The sequence below is a fragment of the Acomys minous genome, assembly GCF_964271855.1.
Source record: "Acomys minous genome assembly, chromosome: 15".
Classification (NCBI taxonomy): domain Eukaryota; kingdom Metazoa; phylum Chordata; class Mammalia; order Rodentia; family Muridae; genus Acomys; species Acomys minous.
The window spans coordinates 39747119-39766753 of NC_140497.1; positions in this window are offsets into that span (position 1 = coordinate 39747119).

Genomic DNA, 19635 nt, shown 5'->3' on the forward strand with positions numbered 1-19635 from the left:
ACATTCCATAGGCTCCACCTCACCCCGAATGGGGAAGAGAAAACAAGTATAGCCTAGCATTTCTCTCTTGACTCTCGATTGTAGACACAGTGTGACAGGTACCTGACATACCTTCAAAAATACCTTACCTGTCACTATACCCTGAATGTGCAGAGCATAATATGCTACTTTCTTCTGGAGGCTTTTGTCACATATTCTGTCACAAGAAAGAGAAATGTAGAAAATGCAGGTTTTGTGTGTCAAGATTGCTCTTCATCTTGTAGTACCCTATTTAACAAATAGATTGAAAATTCACATGTAAACATGCTATCAAAGAACATCAGTAATATCAATGAAAATAGTTCAATAATTGGACAAAATAACACATGATAATTTCAGAGATTATGTGAATTTTGATTATATATTAGGAGAGTCTCACACAATGTTAAAAATCCTGGTATAGTATTAATCTAGTTGTGACAAATCACTTCTTTGTTATTACACTTAAAACAAATATTCCTTGTTTCTTTTTTTCAGTAAATGATCATGAATACTTTGAAAGTAACAACCAGGAAACTTTGATGTAATATAACTATAATGTTTGCGACAGGTTTTTGTATTTTGGGTAAGTAATAGTTACTTATTTTAGAACAAAGACAGTGCCATCATCAGCATTTCTCATGCCATTTTCGTTTGTTTATTCATTTTTTTTGTTTTGTTTTTCAAGACAGGATTTCTCTATGTAGCCTTAGCTGTTCTAAAATTGCTTTGTAAATCATGCTGGCCTTGAACTCACAGAGATTTTCTTGCCTCCCTGAGTTCTGGGGTTATAGACATGTGTCTCCATGCCAAGCTTAATCTACGTTTTTATTTTCTGTCTGTTATGTAAATTTACTTGGCCAACCCCTTGGTAATTTTTCTAGCATTGTTTTTATAAAAAGTTATATTTTTAAAACAGTCACCATATACATGTCATAAGACAATGTATATAAATAAACATACATAGCTTCTCTGTTATTTATGAGACATTGGATTTTGGTTGCAGCAAAAATGTATTGATAACATGAACAAGACTTAAGACTTACCAGTTAGAAGAATGGATCATAATATGCAATAATTCAGATATCAAATATAGATAACTTGAGCATTGTAAAGTAGATCTCCAAAGGTGTAATTAATAAGTTAGCTAAAGTTTGTCGTGGTTACTACCCAGTCTTTAAGATGTTTCTAATCTGGTCCTTATGGGGACATCTACATGCCTTAACACACAGGCAGCTTCTGGGAGGGTCTAAGGGGAGAGTATGTATGTAATTAATATAAAGGACTGCAAGGTCTTAGGTAATTCTCATAATTGCATCACTGTATCCCTGAGGACAACTTTATTAAAGTTCTTACTAATGAGGATCTGAATAAAGGAAGACTACATCTGACATTGTAAGCAATGTAGTGTAGTTCACATATCTTTCTGTTACCTACAAGAAGATTGAGCCCAGTCACCATATAACATTTAATTAATTAGTTAATTTACATCCCAGTCACAGCTTTCTTTCCCTTCCCTCCTCCTAGTCCCTAACTCTGAACTACACTTCCCCGATATCCTCTCCTCTTTCTCAGAGAAGGGGTGCTCCCATAGATACCAGCCTGCCATGGTATACACATCCCAATCACAACTTTCATTCCCTTCCCTCCTCCTAGTCCCTAACTCTGACCTACAATTCCCTGATATCTTCTCCTCTTTCTCAGAGAAGGGGTGCTCCCATAGATATCAGTCTACCTTGGCATACACATCCCAGTCACAGCTTTCATTCTTTTCCCTCCTCCTAGTCCCCAATTCTGATCTACCCTTCCCCGATATCCTCTCCCCTTTCTCAGAGAAGGGGTGCTCCCATAGATAGGAGCTTACCTTGGTGTACTAAGTTGAGGTAGAACTAGGAACATCATTATCTGTTTACGCTGGACTAAGTTTTTTTCCCTCTTTTTTTTTTTTAACTGTCAGATGTTGCATCCATACAATACACAAGAGATCTCTTCTGCAGGAATTGATACTTCACTCAAACTCTTACAACAAGTAAAAGAGAAAGTAATATTTCTCTATTATTTTGAAGCTAATTTTTCTTGTCAGAACTATTAATGACTACAAAGGCAAACATAAAAATCCCGTCTCAATTTTGCTCATGAATATCATGTTAAAATAATTCCTAAACTAATTTTATAAAAAAACAATTAAGAAATGTATATAAGTAATGATAATGTAAAGTTAGAAATTCAATGTTATTTAAGGTCACAAGTTAGACATTGTAACCTATAATTTTAACACAAAAATAAGTAATCTTGAGATTATATTAAATGGTGTAGAAAATAGTTTAAAGAATTTAACATCAATTTGCCATAAAAATAAAGCATTCAAAAATAAAAATAGGACACCAGTGAATGTTGATAGAATACATACAAAAGACACAGAAAATATACTTTATCATTCAACAATCATTGTTTTCTCCTGAAGCGTAAGAGAAAACCAAACTCATTTGGTCTATTGCATTGTGTTCAGTACAGAACTTAAATATCTGTACAAGTCAATAAACTATTCAAAAGAGGAGAAAGGCATGCAGATTTTAATACATAATTTAAGGTATTTTTATTTGAATATTATATAATTGTTTATATTGAAACTTTTGAGCAATCTCTATGAAATAAAAGTTTGCAAAAACAACTGAATTCTGCAAATTCATAGAGTGAAGGTGAGTGGGCACCTTTCCTTGGTTGAAACAAAATATCAAGCAAGATACACATGTGTTAAATGCTAACAGGAAAATTTGCTCAACATTGTTACACAACAAAATAATAAAGCAGAATATTGGTGATGTTCCAGAGAATTTTCCTCAAAAAAGATGGTAAAAATGTAAACAATATAACCTCTATGAAAATACTTTGTCTATATGATATGTCAATTGCAATCTTGAACATTTTTTGTTGTTTGATATAGTATCTAGCTATTTAGGCCAGTATCACCTCTAAACTGATACCCTCTTGCCTTTCTTTCTTTCTTTCTTTCTCTCTTTCTTTCTTTCTTTCTCTCTTTCTTTCATGCTGTAATTAGATGCATGTGTTACTATGCCTATATAATCATGATATATTGATCTTTGTATTCAATTATAAGCAACTAATAATTGTATTCCTACAGAAGCCAACAGACAAAAGTTTAGAAGATTAATGTTCTGCAACTGGTGAATAATAAAGCAGCATGACACAAGTTACTATGCCACAACAATAACAGTGAGTAACACTAGGACCACAACAGCCTATACTAGTGTCTAGAGAACTGTATATAATAGAAGATCCAGTCTCAAATTATGCACAGTACATTTTCATGTATGCACTGTTCTCAATGTGACAAGGTTGGCCATGGAGACCAAATTGAGCAAATTGTCAGGATAAGCAGGCATTGTGTGGATGTGAAATGAAAGTGGACCATAATGGGCAAACTAAGATTCTTGCAAGGATGAAAATAATCTAGACATTAGTTTTATCAGTTCTTATTTCTTGGCTATTATAGAATGCCTCTATTTAGTGAAATGTTACCCTAAGGCAAGATTGGGAAAAGAGTATCACATTTTCAACTATTATATTTTCTATATAAATTACAGAAAAGTATTTATTTAATGTATGATAGATTAGAGAAAATCTTAAATACAACAAAGATTATGTTACTTTATGGTATTTATAAAGTTCTTACCCACAATACTAGTGAAGCTTTTATACCTTTGATTGCTTTAAGAATGATAAGAAAAGTTAGTGTAGAATTTTGTTTGGATTTAATATAAAAATAAATAACTTCATCTTGTTATGATTTTTATCCTGCAATGCTTGATACTTCTAAAACAGCAAACTGTATGCTTTGAAAGTAACTTCTTAATGAAAACCTTTAACTATATAGTCTAAGAGTTTATGAAGTTTCTCAGCCCGTGGTGGAAGCACAGTTTACAATAATGATTTCATAATGGAAAAGTTTCTTTGAAATATGTACATTAATAAAATGATGTAGACTTCATGAAGCAAGTGACCAACATGATGCTCTCCCAGTGGAATCAGCTTTTCTTGCAAGAGATAAACTTAGATGTACTCTTTAATAGCCGCAGTTTGTTACAATACTCAGAGAGATATTAATGTCAGATGTGCTTGCAGCTATGGAGTTGATTTACATTTACAAGAAACAATTTTCATGTATAACTGTCTGAGTTTTGATTGCTATTATTTTTGTTTCATGTAATACAAACACAGTATGATTAATGTTTGTTTAGGGATTATTTTTTAAGTCGATTATTTAACTTCAGATTTCTTTGCTGTGACAGTTTTATCACGTATCTCATTACAGCAGGCAAAACTCACTCATGAACATATAGAAAATTGTGTCTTTATGTAATTTTAAGAAATTATATTCTAGACCCTGACAAAATCTGACACTTGTGATATTTTCTGCTAATCAGAAGCCCTAAAACTCAATTATCTGGAAGAACCTCTAACCATATCAGCTCACATAGTGTTTGAAAGGGACATTTAGAATTGATATTTTGGTTAGAGTTTATTTATCTTAATTTTTAGGTTCAGTACCAATTCTGCTAGCCTTGTGCATGAGATGTACCCTTTGTCTTTGAATATACTTTTGAAGATAACTTTAATTTCAGTTGTCTATCCATTATTTCAGTGTAAAGTCTGAAAAAAACTCTTGGTATCTTTGCCATTTCTGTTCAGCATAACTTTTCTGCTTTTCACGTCTACAAATGAATATTTTCTGTCTGAAAGCATTTTGTTGAGAATTATTACGTCTGTGGTGATAATAAAATTTGGCCCTTAATTCCCTTCCTTCTTTCCTTCCTTCCTTCCTTCCTCCCTTCCTTCCTTCTTTTTTTCCTTCCTTCCTTTAAAATAAAGCAAAAGAAGATACTATTAAGGCCACACAAGGGAAACCATGTCCAAAGAATATACAAAAGTGTAAGAGTCAGAGATACTCCCATTTCCATGGGGGGAAGTCCCATAAAACAACCAACCTAACAACCATAACGTAGACACAAAGGGTCTGGGTTAGACTCACGCAGGTCCTGTGCCAGCTACTTCCATCTCTGTGAGTCTATGTGAGCCATGCTTAGTTGATTTAGTGGGCCATGTTCCCTTCGTGTACTATATCCCTTTTGACTCCTTCTGTTGTTTCTCCCCCTCCCCCCTTTCCTTGTGGGTGGCATAATCTCCAAAGGGAGGGACCAAATGAAGACCTTCAGTTTAGCCCCCCTTTCTACATAGTTTCTGGTTATGAGTCTCTTTACCAGCTCCCATCAGTTGCTAGTGGAAGCCTGTCTGATGACTACTGGCTAGACTCCATCAGGAAATATTTAAATGATTTTTGTTTTTGTTGTTATTTTTGCCAGTTATGTTTGGTTCTACCCTAGGCTATCCAGTCCCTGGTTCCAGGACATCCACACAGTGCAGGGCATGGACTATCTCTTATGGAGTGGGCATTAACTTAAAACAAACATTGGTTGACTACTCTCACAAGTTGCATTCCACCATTGACCTAGCATATCTTGCAGGCAAGGCAGACTGTAAGTCAATGGTTTGGTGGCTGGAAAGATGCCCAAGTTTCTCATTTTTTTAGCCTGCTTAGTAACTTCTCAAACAAGAGATTAGATAAATGGGAACTTGTAGGCCTTAAAGGTTCCAGAAGGCAAAGGACGCCATCAAAAGAGAAAGCAACAGCCTACAGAATGAGTTTTTTACTAACTCCGTATACTGCAGAGGGCTAATACCCTAAATATATAATGAACTTGATAAATTAGATATCAAACCCAAGTAATCTAATTAAAATGTGGTGCAGATCTAAACAGAAAATTCTAAACAGAGAAATATCAAATAGCAAAGAAACTTAAAGATCTGTTCAACATCGTTAACCAGAAAACTGCTGGCTACTTGAGATTCCATCTTACACTTGTCAGAATGGCTAAGATCAATAACACAAGTATCAGCTCATGCTGGTGAGGACATAGAGTAAGAAAATATTCCTTATTTGCTTCTGGGAATGGGATCTTGTTCAGACACTATGAAAATCAATATGGTGGTACCTCAGAAAACTTGGAATCAAGCTACCAGAACACTCAGCTATAGCACTCTTGGGCGTATATTTAAAGAGAGTCCATACTACTCCAAGGGCACTTGCTCAACTATGACTGCTGTGGTGATATTCATATTAGCCAGAAACTGAAAAAAAGTAGTTGCCCCTCAGCTGTAGAATTGATTTTTTAAAAAATCTGGTATATTTACACAATAGAGAATTACTCAGTTAAAAAAAAACCAATATAACAAAATACACAGACAAATGGATGCAACTAGGAAAATCCAACATCTTGAGTGAGGTAACTTAGAGCCAGAAAGAAATAAACACGGAATGTATTCACTTATAAGCAGATATTAGCTGTTAAGTAAGTGATAAGCTACAACCCACAGACCTAGAGTGGTCAGATAAAGAGGACAGCTCTAGCACGAACATATGTAACTCCCATTAAGGGGAAATAGAATAAATTTGCAGTCAGATTCGGGGCAGGTGGAAAAAGGAGGACAAGAGCAGGAGGGATGGGCTGAGAGGGATGATGGGAAACAGTACACAGAGAGACAGCTTGGATGGGGGTATTTGAGGGTTCATGCAAAAACCTAGTAGAGTGAAATATTCCTAGAATCTATGAGACCAACCTTAGTAAGGAGTCCTAGTAATGGAGGATAAGGAGTCTGAATTGGCCATCTTTTGTATCCAGGCGTGGCTTCCAGTGGTGTGACTGGTTTGCATTCAATTGAGTTGTTGGCTGGGGGGCACCATGGAGATCTCTAAACAACCTAGGCTGATGCTAGGACAGAAGGTTGCTCTCTCTTTTTTTATTTTATTAATTTATTCAGACTACAACTCAATTGTTATCCTATCACTTGTATCCTCCCACTCTTCCCTCCCTCCTGCTTTCACCCTATTCCCCTACCCTAGGTCTATGATCTAGGGGGACCTCCTCCCCCACTATATGGTCATAGGCTATCCAGTCTCATCTTGGTAGCCTGCTTATTCTTTCTTTGAGTGCCATCAGGCCTCCCTACAAAGAGGAGGTGGTCAAATATGGGGCACCAGAGTTCATGTCAGAGTCAGTCCCTGCTGTCCACATAACTGTGGAGAATGTCCTGTCCATTGGGTAGATGAGAGTAGGGGTTCTATGTTTACTACTTGTATTGCCCTTAATTAGTGCAAATGTTTGAGCAGACTGCCCTGGGCCTCTTAAACCTGACTGTGGAGCCTCATCACAAGGATAACATCCACAGTTTATTTAACATAGAAAGCTCTAGCTGATATCTGGATGGAGCCTTCATCCCTCCGTTGTTGTCCCTTTTTCATAAAATTTTTATTGGGTGTTCTTATTTTTATATAATATAGCGATCCAGGAGATTGCCAACACCTTGATATTTGTGATATCATATTGCTTTTTTTCTCTTTTGATATTGGAAAACATTCACATAATTACTAATATTTATTTCTACAATATCCTTAAATTGAATCTCCAAAGTGAGGACATTTGTGCTTCATTTTAAATCTGTGTATTCCCACACCTAAGGAATAGATGATACAGTTAAGAATGAAGAAATTGTCCAAAATCTGAATGTATGTTTGGTATTATTTTAACTCAGGAAATGATTGATCTAATAGAATCTGAGAAAAGAAAACATGCATGAGTATTATGAAGTAAGCTATTGATGTGCTATTTGAGAAAGGAGGAGAAAGTATTTAACAGAATAACCATACAGGAGTGTGATCAATGACAGAAATCTACAAGAAACTGTTCAGAGTACATCTTCTCTGTCATTCTCTATGACTGTAAATGAAAATAGTTCTCAATTCCTATACAACATTATCCTAAACTATCTAACCATTAAAACTTTCTTTAGATAAATCATAAATAGCTTTATAAGGAATATGAATTTTTAATGAAATGATTGTTGAATAATTACAATTTTGATATAAAGAATTTTTGGTGAAAACAAAACGCTGTATGACGTTAACATATTCCACTTCCTTTAACTAACAACCACTACTATTTTTTTCCATACAGTCTGTGTTTAGACAATGCCATGTATTTTAATGAACTTGAACCTCACAGATACTAGTGAAATCTAAATGGCACTGATCTTAATGGTAAATGGTTTCTCTTTTTGTGAATTACAGAATAGTTATTTATGAGAATAGGTGAAATTGTCAATTGGTTTTATATCCAAAATTTCTCCTTTTTTCTAGTTGTACAGTGTATTATGGACAAGAAAATAATGAGGAGTCCTAACAACCCAAAATCTGTTGATATCAAGAATATAAAAATACTGTCTGTTACAAACCAAAAAAGCTTTCTAAAATATTCTATTTTTTTACTTCTATTTTTTATTATTCATATATTACATTCTAACTACAGTTTTCCCTCCTTTGTCTCCTCCCAACTTCTTGCCCCTTCTTCTCCTCTCCAGATCCACTTTTCATCTGTTTAGCTTCAGAAAAGGTCAGGACTTTCTGGGACATCAACCAAACATAGAATATCAAGTTGTAATGAGACTAGGCACCTTCCCTTATATTAAGCCTGGGTGAGGCAACCCAGTAGGAGAAAAGTGTGCCCAAAGCAGCCAAAAGCATCAGAAATGTGCTTTTGTACTCCTATCTTAGAGTCTCAAAAAACACCAAGTTACTGAGGGGGACCTCCTCCCCCTGTATATGCTCATAGGGTATCAAGTCTCTTCTTAGTTACCTGTCATCCTTCCTCTGAGTGCCACCAGACCTCCCTATCAAGGGGACATGGTCAGAAATGGGGCCCCAGAGTTTGTATGAAAGTCAGACCTCACTCACCACTCAACGGTGGAGAATGTCCTGTCCATCGGGTAGGTCTGGGTAGGGGTTCAAAGTTTACTGCCTATATTTTCCTTGGCTGGTGCCATACTTTGAGCAGGAAGGACCCCAGGACCCAGGTCCACCTGGGGAGGGGAGGAGGGGAAGCAGGAGGAAGGAGGAATGGGAGGAGACAAGGGATGGGATAACAATTGAGATGCAATATGAATAAATTAATAAAAAAAAGACACCAAAAAAAAAAAAAAAACCCGAAAGGTATAAACATAGAGGTGGTTTACATAAAAAATTTAGTTACTATATTTGAAATGTTTATTAAAAGGAAGATATAAGAAATAAAAATATTTTATTTATTTAAAAAAAAAACACCAAGTTACACAACTATGACATATACAGAGAAACCTGTGGTTAGTCCCAAGCAGGCTCCCTGATTCGCGTTTCAGCCTCAGTGAGCGAGCCCCTTTCGGTCCTGCTTTGTTGACTCTGTGACAGTGTAATGTGCTAATGTAAAGATGGTATAGAATTTGTGGGCGTAACTAGCCAATTGCTGGTCTAGCTTGAGACCCATGCTAGGGGCTCACCCCTGACACTACCTGGAAATCCAGGAACCAAGAATAGAAACACCAGACACTTAGGATAAATCCAAACATGCCTAGCCAATAAGATAAAATAAAAAAGTAAAGAAATGATCCTTAGTGATATTCTGGTATATGCATAGAGAGGAGCCTGGCATAATCACCATCAGAGATGTTCCATCCAGCAATAGAGGGAAGCAGATATAGAGACCCACAGCCAAACATTAGACAAAACTCAATGAACCCCGTGGAAGAGGGTGGGGGGGGCAGGGAAGGATGATAGGAGCAAGAAGATTTAAGGATACCACAAAAATATTCATGAAACATATTAATAATTATTGTGAAACTCAAGTGTTCTCCAACCCTTTTGACTATATCATTGCAAAAATGTTTATATATTTTTTGAATACATACTTAAGGGAAATGGATGACACTCGGGACAATCATCAACTAACTTTATTAGCTCTCTTTGATCCTCACTCATTCTGTCTGAACCTTTATGTTTCCACGTCCTCGAGCACTTCCACACAGCCTTGCTGCCTTTCTCCACACTTAACAAAGTCAGGAGCCTAACTGAATCTGCTTAGACCTATTCAGCGATAAAGGTGAACATGGCCATGTGTTAAGCATGTTTTTATAAAACTGTTTGCTTCTCTTACTTTATTTCTTTTTTTAAATTTTTTTCTCCTTTATTAATTTATTCTTGTTACATCTCAGTGGTTATCCCATCCCTTGTATCCTCCCATTCTTCCCTCCCTCCCATTTTCCCCTTATTCCCCTCCCCTATGACTGTTCCTGAGGGGGATTACCTCCCCCTGTATTGCTCATAGGGTATCAAGTCTCTTCTTGGTAACTTGCTGTCCTTCCTCTGAGTGCCACCAGGTCTCCCCCTCCAGGGGACATGGTCAAAGGTGAGGCACCAGAGTATGTGAGAAAGTAATATCCCACTCTCCACTCTACTGTGGAGAGTGTTCTGTCCATTGGCTAGATCTGGGTAGGGGTTTAAGGTTTACCGCCCGTATTGTCCTTGGCTGGTGCCTTAGTTTGAGTGGGACCCCTGTGCCCAAATCGACCTATCATAATGTTCTACTTGTAGGTGCTTGCTTCACTTACTTTATTTCTTAACACAGATATCACAAAAATAAATTGGGACTCTTTCATGTTTGTTTACAAGGCTTGCAAAACAATCGAGTAGCTTAAGTCTGTTTTAACCTTCTATTCTATCCTTCCTCCATCTCCATATTACTTGCTTTTTTACTTCTTTTATAGCTCCAGCTGAATCTTCTTCATCTCACCTGCACCTGGGCTCATGGCTGAGTCCCCTGATGACTCCTCTACTTCCTCTTCTAACTCCTCCCCCCCCCCCCCCCCCGGGCAGGCAGGGAGTTCAGCCCTATTTTCTCCCCTGCTCAGTGATTGATCGTAAGCTGCTTTATTGGTATATAAAGGGAACAATTGGAGATTAGAGTTTATACAACATTGAGATATGGGGGATATAGAAATTAGCATTTGAATTACACAATAACATTTTGTCAATAGCTCTGATCTCCTCTGAGGAACTTGTTGGCTCTTTTGGACCAGGTGGCACTGTGGATAAAGCTGTAAATGTGTTTCCATCCACCACAATAGATGCTCACTTATGTATTAATGGTACAATGATAATTTTGAATGTAGTGCTACAAATGACATATGTATAATTTTGTTTTAGATGTGACGAAAACATATATAACATAGTGGCAACAGTTAGGGTGTTGTAGTTGGAAATTTAGCCAGGAATTAATATTTGTAAGGAAGGTGGAGTCGCTTAACCAGGGAGTTATACTTTGGTTAAAATATTATTTCAGGAGAGAAATTCAAGAAAATCATATTGCTATACATGATGAGTTGGGTGTCCCTGGTTTGAAAAAATGCATCACACACTGAGCTTGCTATGAAAGTCTGAATAATTGCTTTACATTTGGTGCTGGGGATCTTCCCAGTATAGAGCTACTGTGTGTGACCCTCTAGATCTCAGTATTAACTCCTTAGATTGTGTTTTGACTTTGAAAATATATGTGTGCAAAATAAGTAGAGGGAAATTATATGATTCTTAAGTCCAAATTCAACATGCAAAATATTGAGTGATATTTGTGTGTTTACTTTCATCTCAGCTTTCTGACTGAATGTACTTTATCTTTGGGGGCAGAGATTGAAATTCCTAATGCTGGCTATAGGAAATTGCAGAAATTTTCATCCTTCCCATGTTATTGATAAACATATGAAAGTACTCACATCAGATGGCTCAGAGGACTGGTGTTAGCTAGAGTCTTCCTAAAGGTGTCTGAATTGATAGCTATTGAAAAGAACTAAACATATACTTTTCTTAATTTAATTAAATATGAAATGCTGCAGGATAATAAAATGTTTATCTGTATCACAATTATGGTTTTGGAAAACTGAAGAATTATATTTGCTTACTGGTTAAAAAAATATATTACCAGGAATAAGTAGTGTTGTTCCATTACCTAATATGTTCTGTTAGATTTATCTAACACTATTTTTCCTCACTTCTAAATTCCCTGTCATAGATAATTGAGTTATGATAGATTCTATTTGACATTTAAGTCTGTTTGCCATGTTTTTCTACTTTGAATTTAGAATGAAAAGTAACCACTAGTCCTTTGTTACGTAAAACTGTAAAACACCATTCTCCTGACAAGCTGTTAGTCACTTTGTGAAGGGAAAGCTTTATTTCCACACTTGACATCTAAGAGTAAATCAACACTTCTCTAAATGCCAGCTGTGCTCCAGTCATAGAGAATAGGATGCTGGAATTCAAGCTAGAGAGATTAGAAAGTGAATAGAATGGTACATAAGCACACACTTTAGTATACAGATGCATTAGTCTAGACTACACAGCTATTGGCTTATTCAGTAACTACAATTTATCTGAGGCATTTAACAATTTTTTAATTTTTTCCCTACTAATTATGTAAACTAGATTCAAGAATTCTAGTGAATATGTTTTGTGAAAATTTTCTTGAATTAAGTAATTGGTAAAGCGCACCCTAAAGATTCTTATATCTATTGGAGTGAAAACAAAAACCAAAACAAAAACCTCAACAGGATTGCTTTCAGTCACATTGCCAGAAAGTACGCATAATATTCCCAGATAGATATTAATTAACATAAGAAAAAGTGGTGTTTACATTTGCAAAACTTTTCTTTGACATATCTGTTAGGGCCATTGAATCCTTTTAACATCTTCTGGTATCAAAACCAAGTCAAGAGAAGAAGCTGCAGGAGCACATTCTTTTTTCTCATTTGAGCCAATCCGTGCATGTAATTTGCTTATTTGGTCTATTTCTGGAACTTCATTTAGAAATGTACCTCATGGAGTGAAACATCTTTTTTCCCTAAATCAAGGCAATGTCTAAACAAAATAAAACTATTTAAGGCTAAAGAAGGAAATAAGCTTGGAAGCATGTCTGTCTCAGAATAAATGGTTCAGCAATATGTCACAGTGGCCTGAGGGTGTGCTGCCCTCATGGAGATGACCCCTGTACAAAGAAAGATAATGTGATGTTTCTTTCCATGTTGATTTTTTTAATTTTTTATTAATTTATTCTTGTTACATCTCAATGGTTATCCCATCCCTTGTATCCTCCCATTCTTCCCTCCCTCCCATTTTCCCCTTATTCTCCTCCCCTATGACTGTTCCTGAGGGGGATTTCCTCCCCCTGTATATTTTTTTGAGGGAAAAGAAATGTCTTTTGCTATTATGATACACATAAAAGTAACTGTGTAATATGTGAATATATTTACATATGCTTTTATATATCATATATATGTGTATATATAATTAGGATATAGGTGGTTGTCAATATTTTCACAATGTTATTCTTTTAGTTGAAATACTGTTTTCCCCACAACATTCAAAGAGAAATGGACTCTTAAAATTAGATACAAGTTTTTTTCTGGTGGTTAACTGTGTCCATATTCCACATGAAGAGATGAGACATCATAAGCAGGCTTCCTTCTCAGTGTGGTTTTTAAACCTACATGTCATCTTTTCTCAAAATGAAAGGTACTTTCAGTACTTAAATTTGTATTAATATTGAAAACTGGAAAGTGAAAAAGTTAGTACTTATGACTGAGTCTAGGAAGGATGATATTGGAGGGTTTTTCTTTTGATTTAGAGAAATTAACAAGATTTTAAAAGTCGGTTGAACATTTTTTTAAACTTTTATTTTTTACATATACATTTATATTATTACACATATATAAAATAAACTGCATACAGCAAGAGGAACCATGAAAAAAAATCAGGAATTGCACTAATGTTACATTCATAGTTTTTGGCAACCTTGAAGAAAACATCTTTCCTAACTAAAACTCAGAATATGAACCAATAGCTATCATATCTCATCTCTATCAACTTAACACATCAACTTAACATCTTAACTCCTAAACCACAAATCTTAATTGTAAAACTAAATTATGTTTACTTTTAATTTCTTCACTTTACATTCCGATTATTGTCCCATTCCTTGTCTCTTGGACTCATCCTCCTCTCTTAACATCTGACCTCAGCCTATCAAGTCTCTTTTGGACTGGCTGTATCCTCTTCCTCTGTGGCCCAGTAAAGCCACCTGCCAGGAGGAAGTGATCAACTTCTGGGGACCACAGTCCCTGTCAGAAGTAGTCCCTACTCCCCATATTAAGTGACCCACAAGGAGACTGTGCTACTTACCTACTATACCTGGGCAGAGGGTCTAGATCCTCACCATGCGTGGTTGTTGTAAAGGGATGCTGCAGAGACTCAGTTGAATGTTTATTGCCTTAGTTATATAGATTCCCAAAATAAAATAGTCAACTTACGTGAAGTAGCTTAAATAGTCAGAAGTTTCTAAAACCACCAGTCTATGAAATAGTTATGATTCCTGCCTGGCGTGGACAGTGCATATTATGTCATTGCCTGTTTGGTGGTGATGAGCTGTGGACTAAAGAGAAAGGAGAGCTTTGTCCCCATTACATGCAATCCACATGCTGGTCTCAAATCTAAGTCTTTTTTCTATTATAGCACTTAAGTATAAAACAGTTCATATTTCTGATGGTGCTGTCAAGTTCAGAGCATGATCTGCTTAAGTCTTTTGCCATCTTTGTCGGCTTAAAAATCCTCTCACGGGGATAATAAAGTGAATGCCTAAGACTGAATTAAGAGACAGTTTCTGTGAAGAACTACCTCTAACTCTCCCTAAGCCTAGATCTGCTGTTGCTGCTCTCCGTTTCAACCAACGATCCCTCCATTTTCTGAAAAGGGAAAAATTTGGCCGTTGCAGGGTCCCAAAACAAAACGGAGGAGATACTGTTGTGAGAAGATTTTGCAAAATTGAAAACATTTGACTGACTGCAACCACTCTGCAAATTATACCTGATGGTCTTTCAGGTAAAACTGAAGCATTTACATTTTAATTGCATTGCTCTGATGTGTTAGATATGGGTGTATAAAACAGCCTTACAGTTCTTGAACAAACTCCAATTGGTCATGTATATAATTTTTTAAAATATATTTCCATATGAGTAACTTGATAATATTTTGCTGCATATTTCAGGGTAGGTACTCAAGGGGGTGTTCATCTCTAAATCTGCATTTTGCTTTATTATTGTAGGTTTAGTTTGGAATTAATGTATTCATGAACTATAGAATGAACTAGAGATATCTTTTCTATCTTTGGACAGCTTTGTAAAAACTCTTTCAATAACTTTTTAAATTGTCCTTTATCTGTTAAGTAGCACATGGCGCTGAAGGCAGTTAGGTCCAGCTTTTATTTGTGGTATCTTTAATTTCTAAACACCATTCAGAATTTCTGTTTCTGTTTTATAAGTTTCAATGCCTGGTTTTCTAGGAATTTTTCCAGTCCAATAGACAGATCTACATGTTTCCATTTGACAATTAATACATTTTGTTACAATGACATTAATTTATGTAATCAGTATGTAGTCAGTTATGTTCCACTTCCGCCTTGACCTTATTAAGTAAATTTTATTTATCATTGGTTGATTGATGAGATGATTAGCTCTTGTCAGCTTTCAATGGGTTGTAGGTATCTGAAAAGAGGTATAAACTCAATTGTTAAAATGATTCCATCAGCTTGGCCTGAAGGCAAGCCTGTAAGGCATTTCACTGACTGATGTGTGAGACGGAACTGTGCAACCCTGGTGGTGGTTCAACCCTTTGGCTGGTGGTCCTAAGCGAACTGAGCAAGATAGGAGAAGCAAGCCTCCATGTTACTGTTTTGTTTTGGTTCCTGCCTCTAATTCCTTTTCAGATGTCTCTGGGTTATGGACGACAGGCATTAAACTAACACAAACATTTTACTCTTCAAACGGTTTTTGGTCATGGTAGTTATCACAGCAGTAGAAACTCTTTTTTTTTCTTCCATTTAAAACATTTTTATTTTTTAAATAAGTTATTCAGATTACATCCTGATTGTTATGCCCTAACTTGTATCTGCCTGTTACCCCTCCCTCCCTCTTTTTACCCTATTCAGCTGCCCTAGACGTCTGACAGGGGGGCCTTCTCTCCCACCATCTGACCACACAGCCTATTGGGTCTCATCTGGATAGCCTGCTTCCCCTTCCCCTGAGGGCCACCAGGCCTCCCCACCAAGGGGAAAGTGGTCAAATAGGTGGCACCAGACTTCATGTCAGAGGCTGTCCCTGCTCTCCACATAATTATGGAGAATGTGCTGTTCAAATGTTAGATCTGAATAGGGGTCCAGGTTTACTGAATTCATTGTCCTTGGTTGGTGCAGTAGTTTGTGCAGGCAGCCCTGGGACCAGATTTGTCAGCTTTGATGGTCTTGTATGGTTCCTGGACCTTCTGGGTCCTTATATCTCCCCATCTTTCCATACCAGTCTCACCTGGAGTCCTGATAACAAGTCCCAGTCCCCCACTGGGTGAAGACTCTCACACGACATCCATGTTGTGTTACCATCTAATTATAAGTGAGTATATCTATCTGGGTCTGGGCTAACTCTCTCAGGATGATCATTTCTAGTTCCATCAATTTACCTGCAAACTTCAAAATTACCTTGTTTTCATAGCTGAACAGTGTTCCATAGTGTAAATGTACCACAGTTTCTTTATCCATTCTTCAACAGCTTATTACAAATAAGGCTGCTATGAACATAGTTGAGCAAATGTCCTTGCTGTGCGGTGGAATATCTTTTGGGTATATTCTAAGGCGTGGAATAGCTGGGTCTTGAAATACCCCTATTCCCAATTTTTTGAGAAAGGGCCAGATTCATATTCAAAATGGTTGTACAGATTTGCAGTTCCACCAGCAAAGAAGGAATATTCCCCTTTCTCCACATCCTTGCTACCATGTACTGCTCAGGTCATATTTGGGCAATCATGTTGTTGGGACTTTATGTCTCTAGCTCTTAATATTACTTGGAGGCCTCACAGCAAACATGATGGTCCTTGAGCTCTTAAAATCTTCTCACCACCTCTTTCACAATGTTCCCTGAGACTTAGGCATGGAAATGTTTTGTAGATGTATCCTATGGGGTAAGGATCTACAACTTTGAATTTGATTGGTGTGGTTTTCTGTAATGTTATCTGACTGTTGCAAAGAGAAGATTTCTTCATAAAGACTACACTTTTGGGACGTTGTAAGGACAAATGTTTATAGAATCTTGTTAGATATTATACTAATTTAGTGAATTAGTGTCAGGCATATTTAAAACTTATAGGATTCCTTATAGTCAACTAGGGTGTCAACTAGGCACATGGTTTTAACATTCTCATTTGCAGAGAAGATGGAAATTAGCAGAAACTGTTCATGACTCAGAGATAACTTTAAAACACTGTAGAGACATTTTTTTTTGTCACAGCTCAGTCATATCTGCTCTAATCTCAAATAGTTTTAAACCTTTATATGAACAATAATGTTCTATATTCTTCTGATGGTCTTTCCTAATGGCATAATAAAAATATATCAATAACCTTCAAATTTCAGGGACTCATTGTCTACATAACTGTTCACAAGCACCCCCAAATTACACTTCATAATCCACTGTAATAACATGAAATGCTTGTCATTTTTCAGTATATGTGAAAACATAATATTTTTTTATGTGTATGTTTGGACATTGGGGAAAATCTTTCCACTCAATATTTTGATTCACTACTGTCCCCCCACCATGGGTATAGGCCATTAAGTGGAACTTGAGGAGCTGTGTGTGTGTGTGTGTGTGTGTGTGTGTGTGTGTGTGGTGTGTGTGTGTGTGTGTGTGTGTGTGTGTGTGTGTGTGTGTGTGTGTGTGTGTGTGTTTGCTGTTTTCTATGGTAGTGAAAAAGGAACACAGTACCTTATAAATGCTAGGGAAACAACTTAACACTGAGCCCCATATTCAGCCAGTAGGTATGACTTTTATATGGTGAGTCACATGAGTGTATGTGAGAAACCCTTAAGCTACTGTGTTCAATCAATCTCATTAATTATATGAGTCCATATATCTATATTTGCTTCTTATTTTCTTTACATAAGAATATATCAATTATTTAACTAACATTTATATTGCACTTAAATGTATAACTATGTTGTTTATACTGTATATAAATAAACATATATTAATATAATACACACACATAGAGAACCGACACATATATTTCCGTACCAATTAATATATATAGTTATATACTTCTTGGCCAATCATTTATACTCCTAGTATTTCTGTACATATTTTATGATACTGACTTATTATTCGCGTAGATTATGTGTATTTGGTAAGTCACCTTACAAAGCATTTGATTAATGTCTTTAGGAATGGATTAATTGTACAATAATATCAATGAATATTTAAATACTTTAATAAATATTCTAAGGCCAATGAATTAAGCCTAAAGTTACCTGAAACACAAAATGGATGATAATTTATTTTTAAGTTTGTTGTCAAATAAAATCAACAAAGCAAAAATTGACTATCTGGTTATTTCTTTTCCAATGGCAATACTTTTTTTTTTGTGTGTGTGTGTGGATTCCTCTAAGGATTGGAAATTTTTAAACAGTTTATGGCTAATCAATCTAAATTCCTTTCTTGTCCTAGTATTTGGATTTTTAACATTTCAGAAGGATTATGAAAGCAAGAATGCTAGAATGAATTTTAAGTAAATTCAAATATAATTCATTGGAACTCAAGGTTTTTGGCTCTATGCAGTTTTATCTATGGTCTCTTATTATTTAAATTTTCATTAAATAAAAATGCATATCTTATAAATGTAATAATGGGAATAAGTATTCTTAAGTCTGATAAAATTTGTTTGAAATTATAGGTTTGCCAGTAGTGCCCGACATGTATATTCATAATGAAACATACCAACAGAACTCCTCTGTCTGGCACACTCTTTTTCATTTTAAAGGGGGCACTTTGCTCTGAATGATGCTTTTTGGATTAAGTTGAGGATTAAGCTGTTTTCAGAAAATTACATCTATTTTGGCCAGCATCCCAGGGGTATTGGCATACTCTAATGGCAAGCTTGTACAGGAGTTTCCTATATTTCTTCATGATCAACAATTCAGGCATCTATTTAAAAGTCTCAATAACATTCTGTTACCCTTTATCTTACAGAAAGAACATTCTAAATATATTTTGTGTTCCTTTTTTTTTCTTCATGTCTTTTCACTTTAGCTTTAGCAGATTGATATATACACTCCTGTTCTCTCACTTATAAACATTTTAAAATATATTTTATTAATTTATTCATATTACATCCCAATTGTTATGCCGTCCCTTGTATCCTCCCATTTCTCCCTCCCTCCCATTTCCCCCTTACTCCCCTCTCCTATGACTGTGACTGAGGGGGACCTCCTCCCCTTGTATGCACTCAGAGGAAGGATAGCAGGCTACCAAGAAAAGACTTGATACCCTATGAACTTATAAACATTTTTATCACTCATAAACAAATACTGTTTGCAGTTGCCAAATTAATATACCATTTTGAAATTTTAACATTAGAAATTGTGTTTACATCATCATTCCCTACTATGTTTTTGTTAAAGCACATATTAGGCATTGCTACTCTAATATATACATGAACTTCAGATTTTCTTGATCAAATTACTTCTGTCACATTAAAGAAAAGTTTTTGGTGAAAAACACTGAAAGTATTACATATTATAGCCTGTGTCA